Raw genomic sequence first — 10,195 nt, forward strand, 5'->3', positions numbered from 1 at the left:
TGATTTGAGTCGAGCCCTGATTTGCGTCCCCTCAACAATAGCGCCAATACAGGCAGCTCCACTTAAAAGGCTGGAAAATGTAAAAGCATTTGTCCAATTCCTCTCTCCTCAATCTCATGTAGAAGTTCATAGGCTTCATCAGACTCCAAACTTTTGGCATAGGCATCCGCATGGGTATCATGAGAAATCAAATTCTTTTCAAATAGTGCATCCAAAGCTTTCTGAGCATCTTCCATGTGGCCCGACTGGGAATACATGCTAATAAGAGAATAACCCACGTAAGTATCAAATGCAAAGCACAATTTTTATAGCTACAGAGTATACTCGTATCCCCATATCTAATATCACAAATAATTCCACATGCCTTGAGAACACTAGAAAATGTGAAATGGTGTGGCCTCGGTGGATCTTTTATTATTTCCCAAAAGAGTTTGATGGCCTCCTCATTCTCTTCAGTTCGCACATGTCCTGTGATTATTGGTGTCCAAGACATCACATCGTGATCTTGCATCCGATTAAGCACCTTTCTCAAATCATGAATCGATCCACTAGCCACACACTTCACATACATGTCCACCAAGCTGCATCCAACACAGACATCTGAAGCCAGTCCAGACCATATGATACAGGAATGCAATTGCACCCTAAGGGATATTAGCTCCAACCTCGAACATGCCGACAAAACAACTGTAAGTGTAAATCCATCTGGCACCACCCACTCGCCAGCATATCCAAAAACAAATCAACAGCATTCTTTGGACCACCCAACTGAGTACATCTTGTCATCATCGAAGTCCATGCAACCACATTCCTCTCAGGCATTTTCTCAAACAACTTATGAGCTGAAACCAAATCTGTGACGGCCTGAGCGGCGGTGCGCGGGGAGGAGGGATGGCGATGCGTCCGCGCCTCGGTCCCCGGACGTGCGCAAGGAAGGGGTCCTCTCTCTCTTGTCCCACATCACTTAGGGGGGAATTCAGGGCCAGTTTATAATGGCTTGAGCTCCTTAACCTGTGTGACACGTTTTAAAGCCAGTGTCCAAAGCGGACAATATCACATAGTGAGCTCGGGTCGTTACAAATGGTATCAGAGCCGACTCCCGATAGCGTGTAGGGCCACAGCAAGGACGCCCTTTTGCTAAGGGGGGGAGAGTGTGATGGCCCAAGCAGCGGTGCGCGGGGAGGAGGGATGGCGGTGCGTCCGCGCCTCGGTCCCCGGACGTGCGCAAGGAAGGGGTCCGGCCAGTTTATAATGACTTAGTGTCAAAAGCGGACAATATCACACAGTGGACTCGGGTCATTACAAAATCAGCACTACCCTTTGAAAACATGTTAATTGATGCACACCCGACACACGCATCAGAATCAAGATAGCCGCTTTTGATTATAAATTCGAAACTCTATCACCAGTTGATATATTCGTCGGACCCGAACAAGCCGAGGGAAAAAACCCATCTTCAAGCAAATGAGCTAAAGTATCGACTGCTTCAAACGCGATGTGGTTATTGGCATAGCAAGAGCTCATGGAACTCCAAGAAACCAAATCCCTATTATTACCCATGTCCCAAAAAGTCCTCTCCGTCTCAGCCTAGTTATTGAATTTTGAGCAGAGACTGATGAGCGAGTTGAGAATCACCGAGTCGGGCTCAAGCAGAGACGGCGCGAGCGCGCGATGGACGCGCCTTCCAAGCGCGAACCCTCGGGAAGGAATGCAGGACTTGAGGAGGAGAGAGAAGGCGAGGAGGCCGCGACATGAGGTCGGGGTGGGAGATTGCTCCGCGGAGTTCGGAGACATCGAGGTGGGTGACCAGGCGGCGGTCGAGGGGCGAGGGAAGGGGAGGAGAGAGAGAGAGAGAGGGAGAGAGGGACTCATTGCATTATACACGTCGAGCTTGGTTTGAAATATCAGGAAACAAGAGATGAAAACAGATAGCCAAAGAGGCAATTCTTCTGCAAAACACAGGATGCTACAAACGCTGAAATCACGATTTACATAGTCAATTAAGCTTCGGATGGAACTACGTTTATTTGGCATTCATTCAAACAGGAAAGAAAAAGAATCATACAATGGATGATTCTGTAATTTCATTGCTATTCTGAATTCGGTATCCTTCAGAAATTGTTGGAGCACTTGATGTAGCTGAGAATGATTCAAGTTCTATGTCAGCGTTATCATCAAACGGCTTCTCGGACGGATACAAAAGCGGTTTTGGAGGCAATTGCAGTTTATCAATATCTCCTTCAAGCATGTTTAGGACTCTGCTCATTGATGGCCGATCATCAGGGATTAATTGTATACACCAAAGGGCAACTATTACCATCTTCTTTGTTATCTCCTTGTCCCCTTCCACTTCTTCCATTTCAACCTCGCTTTCTTTGCTGAGTTGATCATAGACCCACAAAGGGAAATAAGTTTGACTTGAATGCTCAACATTCTTTGCATTTTTCCTCCTACTTGCCATTTCCATTAGCAACATCCCAAAACTATAAACATCGGCTTTATATGAGACACCACCAATGTCCTTGTAGAATAGCTCGGGAGCCATATATCCTAAAGTTCCTCTTGCTGCAGTCAACGATACTATGCTGTGGTCCATGGGATAAAGTTTTGCAAGTCCAAAGTCAGAAACTTTTGGAGTGAAATTTTGATCTAGAAGAATATTGTGAGGCAATATTCTATCCCCCTAGCCACACCAAGAGAGATCTCATACATTTTCTTAGAATCAAGAGAATTGTCACCATCTTTAGAGAAAATGTGCTTATCCAAAGATCCATTCGGCATGAAATCATACACGAGAGCTTGCTTTGAGTTGTTAAAGCAATAACCAACAAGTTCCACCACATTAAAATGGTGGATCTTTCCAATAGTAGCCACTTCGCTTATAAAATCTTGGCCATTAGATTTTGATTTGCTCAAAATCTTAACAGCAACTTCATTGCCACTTCTAAGTACTCCTTTGTACACAGAACCATATCCTCCTTCCCCTAATTTGTGTTTGAATTTTTTTGTGATTTTCTTGATGTCTGAATAAGAGTATCTTATAGGTGAAAAGTTGTTATGAGCTACTAGGAATTCTTCGATGTTTTCATCCATTGCTTGGTGCCTTCTCTTCCACTTATAGACCAAAAATATCAACACACATGGAGCTCCCAGCATGAATTTTGCCGCAAGGAAGTGGGCTGTGGAAAAAACTGCGGAAAATTTTGTCATAGATTAGCGTAGTGTAATATAGAAAGTCATCCTTTGCTGCTTGAGATTTTCAGAGTTGGGAGGAATAAAGGACTAGTCATACCTAACAAATAGGGGACATGAGGAAGTGCATATCTCGCAACTATCGCCGCCATAGAAGTATCTGTAGAAAGCAAGAAGAATTTGTTCGAGATGACTGAAAATGATTACAAAGTGTTGACAACCAATCAATGGAGACCTAAGCTTATCATTTTAGCGGTAAAATATAAAATGAATACTCGTTAAGCTATGACCAAGTCAAAGATAAATTGATACGATCACTGCATAGTGCAATGACAGACTGAGTTTCAAGTAGAGAAGTCTCGAATAAAGAAGAGTGACTGAGTTTCACTCTCCTATAATTATCGTAGAATAATCTCTTTTATCAAAAAAAGATGACTTCGCTTTTGTTCCCCTAGATGTACCAATGGCACGTTTGTTTATATTTTGTTCAAAAATTGTTGGGGAATAGAAATAGAAAAAATTATTTCTGTTCGAGGAACAATTTTGGACTAGAAAGACACATTTGGTAAACTTATTCCGACAATAAAAAATGAATAGAAACATATTTTGTAAATTTATTTTATATTTTTATTTCTTTTAATTTTTAAATATTTTTATTTTATTTTTCTTATTTTTCTTTTTTTTTTTTCTTCTTTTGGCCGGTCACGGCCTCGGCCATGGCCGGCGACCGCACGACAAGGGCCGGTAGCCTCGCCCGGCCACGACGAGGCTCGCCGGCCTCGGGCGAGGCTTGGCCTCACCGGATTTGGGCGAGGCCGAGCTCGTCGAGCCTTGCCCCGCGCTAACGAGGCTCGATCGGCGTGAGGCGACGTCGGCGAGCTCGGGCTCGCCCAAATCCGGTGAGGCCGAGCTTGGTGGCTAGGCGAGCTCGGCCTCACCGAATCTAGGCGAGCCCAAGGGCCGACGACGCTCGGCCTCACCGAGGGCCGGCAACCCTCCGGCGAAGTCGCCGGCCATGCCAAGGCTAGCGACCGGCCAAAGAAAAAGAAGAAAAAAAAAAGATTTATATTCTTTTTTATTTCTTTTAATTTTAAATATTTTTATTTTATTTTTCCTTTTTTTCTTCTTTTGGCCGATCACCGGCCTCGGCCATGGCCGACGACCAGCCCGACAAGGGCCGGTGGCCTCGCCCAACCACGACGAGGCTCGCCCGGCCTCGGGCGAGGCTTGGCCTCACCGAATTTGGGCGAGGCCGAGCTCGGCGAGCCTCGCCCGCGCTAACGAGGCTCGGCGGCACGGGGTGAGGCTCGGCGAGCTTGGGCTCGCCCAAACCGGTGAGGCCGAGCCTCATTGGTGGCTAGGCGAGCTCGGCCTCGCCGGATCTAGGTGAGCCCAAGGGCCGGCGACGCTCGGCCTCGCCGAGGGCGGCGACCCTCCGGCAAAGTCGCCGGTCCTTGACAGCCGGTCGCCGGATATGCCAAGGCTAGCGCGGCCAAAGAAAAAGAAGAAGAAAAGAGATGAGAGAAATGTTCTTCAAAAGTGTTTCGGAACAAAAAAATATTTTTTTTTGTTTCTTATTAATGTTCTAATTTTGTTCTGAAACAAAAAAAAAAAAAAAAAAGGTTTTGAACAAAAATGCAAACAAACGCGATTCTGTTTTTTTTGTTCCGGGAACGAAAAAAGAGAAAATTTGTTCATGAACAAAGAAAATAAACACAAACATGCAGGCCCCAAGTGATTAATTCTGATTTCCAAACGTCATCTAACATATGCGCAATTTATTCTTTCGCATGATAAATAATAACCACCATATAAGTGACACGAGCTACTATTAAATCAAATATTTTTTTTCCAAATCAAATATAAAGTAATCAAATCTAGAAAAGCTTCATCAGTTGTAGAACAATAAAAGAGCTCAATCTACTCGGAAATCTTATTTAACTTTTTTATTTCAGTGGTGTGGCAATTTTTTTTATTGGATATTTAAAGAAATTAGCGACACAATGTGTGGATCCCACATATGATGGTATCCAATTGAAACTTACCATGTTGCTGGATAAGTAAATTTTGATAAGATCTCTTCATAGAGCTTGCATTTAAGAAAAGGAGGAGGAAGTAAAGAAAAGCGGAAGGGAAAGTCGCTTACTGGAGTCATAGATACTGCACCTCCCGCGGTAGTTGAAACCCAAGATGCAAAATTCAGCTAGTCCAATACTTGACGAACTCTGATAGTAGGATAGATTAAATCCCTGCGCGATCCCGTTGTGGATATCCTTGTAGTTGCATGATGAGCACACAAAGAATAAGAATGACGCAATTGTCCCCGCGGTTATAGTGCAAGAATCCTCGATGTCCGATGCTCCATATACAAGAGAAGCGTATGAGTACACTTTCGTCTGGGGAAAATTTTGAGGCGTGCCGGCAGAGTATGCTCCCTCGATGCACGGTTGGGTATCAACATACCGATTAGAAGCAACAGGCTGGGAGCACTCCACGAAGACCACTCGCGTTTTATCATAAATGTTGAGAACACTTCCAATTTTGGGCCTTGCCAACCAATAACGAGGGAGGGATGAGCAATTACCCTCTTGCAGGCCATCGTCAACCACCGTTATGTGACCACGGAAGTTAGATTCGTCATGATACGAATCATAATAGATCGACTTCACATAATATCTATCAGTTTGAAGATATAGAACCGTGCAGTTATTTTCACAAACTAGTTCATACTTAGAGTGGCCGCAGCTTTTTGGATCGCTTTTCAATCGAAAGGGATAACTTATGTTACGGATTTCGCCACAAGATGAAGCGGTGCATAAATAATTTATCTTTGCACTACAACTCGTCTCTAATAGCAGAACTTGTAATATGAACAAAAGCACACGGTACATACATATGGTGCCGAGAGAATTGGTCATCTCTCCACTAGTCGATGCAAGAATGGAGGTTTTAGCTTGGAGATTTTGGTGGAGGCTCAACAAAGGCAGGGATTATTTATGATCGGAAAGATCAGTTGGGGGGTCATCTGTCATTAAATTTCCAAGCCAAGTAACACGAAGTCAAGTCAAGGAAATTAACTTGTGTGGACCAATTGAAGGTTCCATGAGTGGAAATTATGCAGGGATCGTTTTGCACGTGGTCAAGCTCACATAACACGGTAGTGAATTAATTTATGGATAGCTTTCACATTGACTAGGAAGGAAGCAAAAATCAACAAGATGCATCACAGTAACTTGTGGATCCTTCTTGGCTACTTCACTTATGAAATCTTGATTCTTAGATTTTGGTTTATTGGAAGTCTTAATAACAACTTCGTTGCCATTTCGAAGTATTTCTTTATATACATAATCATATCCTCCTTCACTCAACCTGTGGTTGATTTTTTTTTTGATTATTTGAATATTTGAGTAAAAATATTTTATAGGCATAAGTTTGTTATAAGCTTATAGAAATTATTTGATGTTGTTGTCCATTGCTAGATGTCTTCTCATGCACTTATCGATTAAAATTATCAACACGCATGGAGATTTGAGTACGAATGCTGTTGTGCTTCTACGAGCTGTAATGAGTGTTCCACATAAATTAGCATATATATATATAATCCATATTGCGATAAAAGTACTGCGTATAATTTGCTATCCATTCAATTCGATGTTAGACATGACTGTAAAGTGCATAGAAGTTCTGCATATCATTTGCTATGCATTTACGAATATATTGCACTTTGATTTCCCTAGCAAATAAATGTCCTTCAAACAGAATTCGACCAATTTGCCGATCAAAATGCCCATGAAACCTTCACTTGACATGACATTACGTGTAACTTCACTTGAAGCCACACACCATTGTGTCAACATTTCCTAAGGAAATTGGTTAGATTATGATAAGAGTGTATTAATTGAAAGTAAATTAAAGATCATTGCGTCACGTGAATGAAATTAAAGCGCAGTGAACCTATACTGAAGCCAAGGTTGACAGTCTCAATTGAATGTATCCTCGCATGTTTCGCAGCCCATCCTATTGAAATCCATAAAGTAAGCGAGAAATTGATTTCGTTAAAACATACTTTATAGAACGATCCAAGAGAATCAATTACCAAGATTAAGTCAAATCTGAGTCTGTCAACATACTTAGTTGAATTCACCCTCACTCAAAAGTGTAAATAAATGAGCCATGAGCCAACAAAAATATATTAATCACTCAACACCATACCACTTTTCCGATGTAAGGCTTTTTCTAACATTACTTACACATATATCTCGATAATGAGCAGATTTCAAATTTAAAGTTTTTACAAAACTTTGTTTTATGCTTTGTAAAAGAAATAATGAATAGTACGACTCGACAATAAGTTCACGCAAATTCATTAATAGTTTACATTTCTTTAAAAAGAAAAAATTGAGAGTCCCAGGTGCTTTTAATTTAAATCTTAGGCCATAGATGGAAGAGTGACCGATTTACTCAGCCGATTCCAACCTGAACCCGGCCGAATAAGACCTTCCTCACCGGATGAGCGCAACATACTGAAACCAAAGAATTGATACCAGATTGAGAGGCCATCCAAAACTCATCCGACAACAAAACTAACATTTCTTTTTTTCCGAAGATTGGACAATATTCAAATATCCAAACATTACGTTCCGACTTTAGATCATTAAATTTGATGGGATTCACATGGGGATGGGAGGAGGAAGCACCCCGGAGAACAAAGCCCTTAATTTAAAGACTAGACTACAAAACGATAAGCGAAGTAATTATCGATTCCGTACCCATTCATTCGTGGAAGGACAAGATATTAGCCTCCGCGGAAGGACGGCTCTGTAAAGGATGCACCTCCGACTTTTTATCTATTTTGAGGTGCTTTTCTTCCCTCAACTTGTGACTCTTCACAGACGGAAGGAGAGAAAAGACATGATTTTTTAGTGGAACCTCAAAAAAGTTTAAGAAGTCGGCGCATTTGTTTTTGCCTCACTAAAAGCAAAAGGCAACTTATTACTTTCCAGTCTAATGTTAAAATACTACTCAAATTCAAAAAAAAAAAAAAAATTATGAAAAAATTATGAAAAATTATACCCAGAATTATGTGTCGATGTTTTCTCATGATGAAAATTTCAGACACTTAAAAGAGTTAAAAACTTCTATCAAAAAAAAAAAAAAAAAGAGAGTTAAAAAGAACTGAACGAGCAAAAAGTGTTGCAGTAGTCTTTGCACTGTACTTATCTTTTGACCAAACCAAGGAAGCGCGAGCTAGAAACTTTCCTCCGCGGTACAGGCTTTAACTTATATGTAGCTGATGAAGGCTTCATTGCCTATCGCGTTATGGAGATGCTTGTGTGGTGAAAACATACGATTAAAACATGCCCATGTCATCACGGGTGATGCTGCAACATTCCTCAATTACTGATGCATTTGCATCTATTGCATCTCGTATATACCCGCTTTTTTTTAGATACTTTACAAGATTTGTCCTGAGGAGTATGCCCCGTCGATACATGAAGAGTCGCAACAGGTCTGGGACACTTCAGAAAGACCACTGATTTAACATAAAACATAAAGTTGGAGTTCATCGATGAATAATGAGGAAGAGAGGAGTGATTACACTTGTGCAATCCAACATCAAGCATGAGGATATCACTAGTGACATAGTCATTATTTCCATAGATGAATTTGATATTGCACTTCGTATGACTATTTTCACACACTAGCTCAATTCTTGAGTCACCACAGACTTTGGGATCGCTTTTCAATTGCAAGACAGCGCTTATCTTGTGAACCTTGCCACAAGATGAAGCTGGACATGATCTATCATAGCTGGTGTCACAAGTACACGCCCCTAGTAGCACGACAAGAGAGACCAATGAGACAAGGTAGCTGTGTGGAATTGAGGGGGAAATCATGTCCCTCTCAGCCTGTGGGCAATTGAAATTTGGGGCTCGGTATGTTGGGAAGAATTAATGCGGATCGGATGTGAGAGAGAGAAGTTGGATACAAAGACTTGGGGTCATCTATTGAAAAGTCCATGTCAACCAAACAAAACAAAATCAATCAAGTCAAGAACGTTAGAGGAGTAGCAAGGAGGACCCAACATCATCATCATCTCTTGCTAGCAAGAAAACATCCCAATTTTTATTTTTATATTTGGTCTAAAGAAAACATCCCAATTGACAACCCATATATTTAGCCATCATATGACATAATTTCATATTTTTGGAGAATTTTTCTTAGATAATTGAAGCATTTTAAATTTTCCAAATAATTTATGATTATTTTCACACGCTAGCTCAATTCTTGAGTCACCACAAACTTTCACATCGCTTTACAATGCTTATCTTGTGAACCTAGCCACAAGATGAAGCTAGACATGATCTATCATAGCTGGCGTCACAAGTACATGCCCCTAGTAGCACGACAAGAAAGACCAATGAGACAAGGTAGCTGTGTGGAAGTGAGGGGGAAATCATGTTCCTCTCAACCTGTGGGCAATTGAAATTTGGGGCTCGGTATGTTGGGAAGAATTAATGCGGATCAGATGTGAGAGAGAGAAGTTGGATACAAAGACTTGGGGTTGTCTATTGAAAAGTCCATCTCAACCAAACAAAACAAAATCGATCAAGTCAAGAACATTAGAGGAGTAGCGAGTAGGACCCAACATCATCATCATCTCTTGCTAGCAAGAAAACATCCCAATTTTTATTTTTATTTTTGGTCTAAAAAAAAAACATCACAATTGACAACCCATATATTTAGCCATCATATGACATCATTTCATATTTTTGGAGAATTTTTCTTAGATAATTGAAGTATTTCACATTTTCCGAGTAATTTATGATGTTAATGGGTTTCTTTTTCTAAGATGACAAGGAAGCCGTCTTAGGAATCAATGCAGACCTTGAATCAAGTGAATCCATGTGAATTATGATTATATGGATTCTAGTAGTTAAGAATTGCACATATTCAATTCAAAGGAAAAAAGGAAAATGTTAAGAAATAGAAAGAATTATCC

The 10,195-nt window shown here is 41.1% G+C and overlaps 1 pseudogene; it reads right to left on the bottom strand.

Moving 5' to 3' along the window:
• Positions 1-1,859: 1,859 nt before the first annotated feature.
• LOC120289436 lies at positions 1,860-3,465 on the bottom strand (annotated as a pseudogene).
• Positions 3,466-10,195: the final 6,730 nt, after the last annotated feature.

This window comes from Eucalyptus grandis, chromosome 11, assembly GCF_016545825.1.
Source record: "Eucalyptus grandis isolate ANBG69807.140 chromosome 11, ASM1654582v1, whole genome shotgun sequence".
NCBI classification, from domain to species: Eukaryota; Viridiplantae; Streptophyta; class Magnoliopsida; order Myrtales; family Myrtaceae; genus Eucalyptus; species Eucalyptus grandis.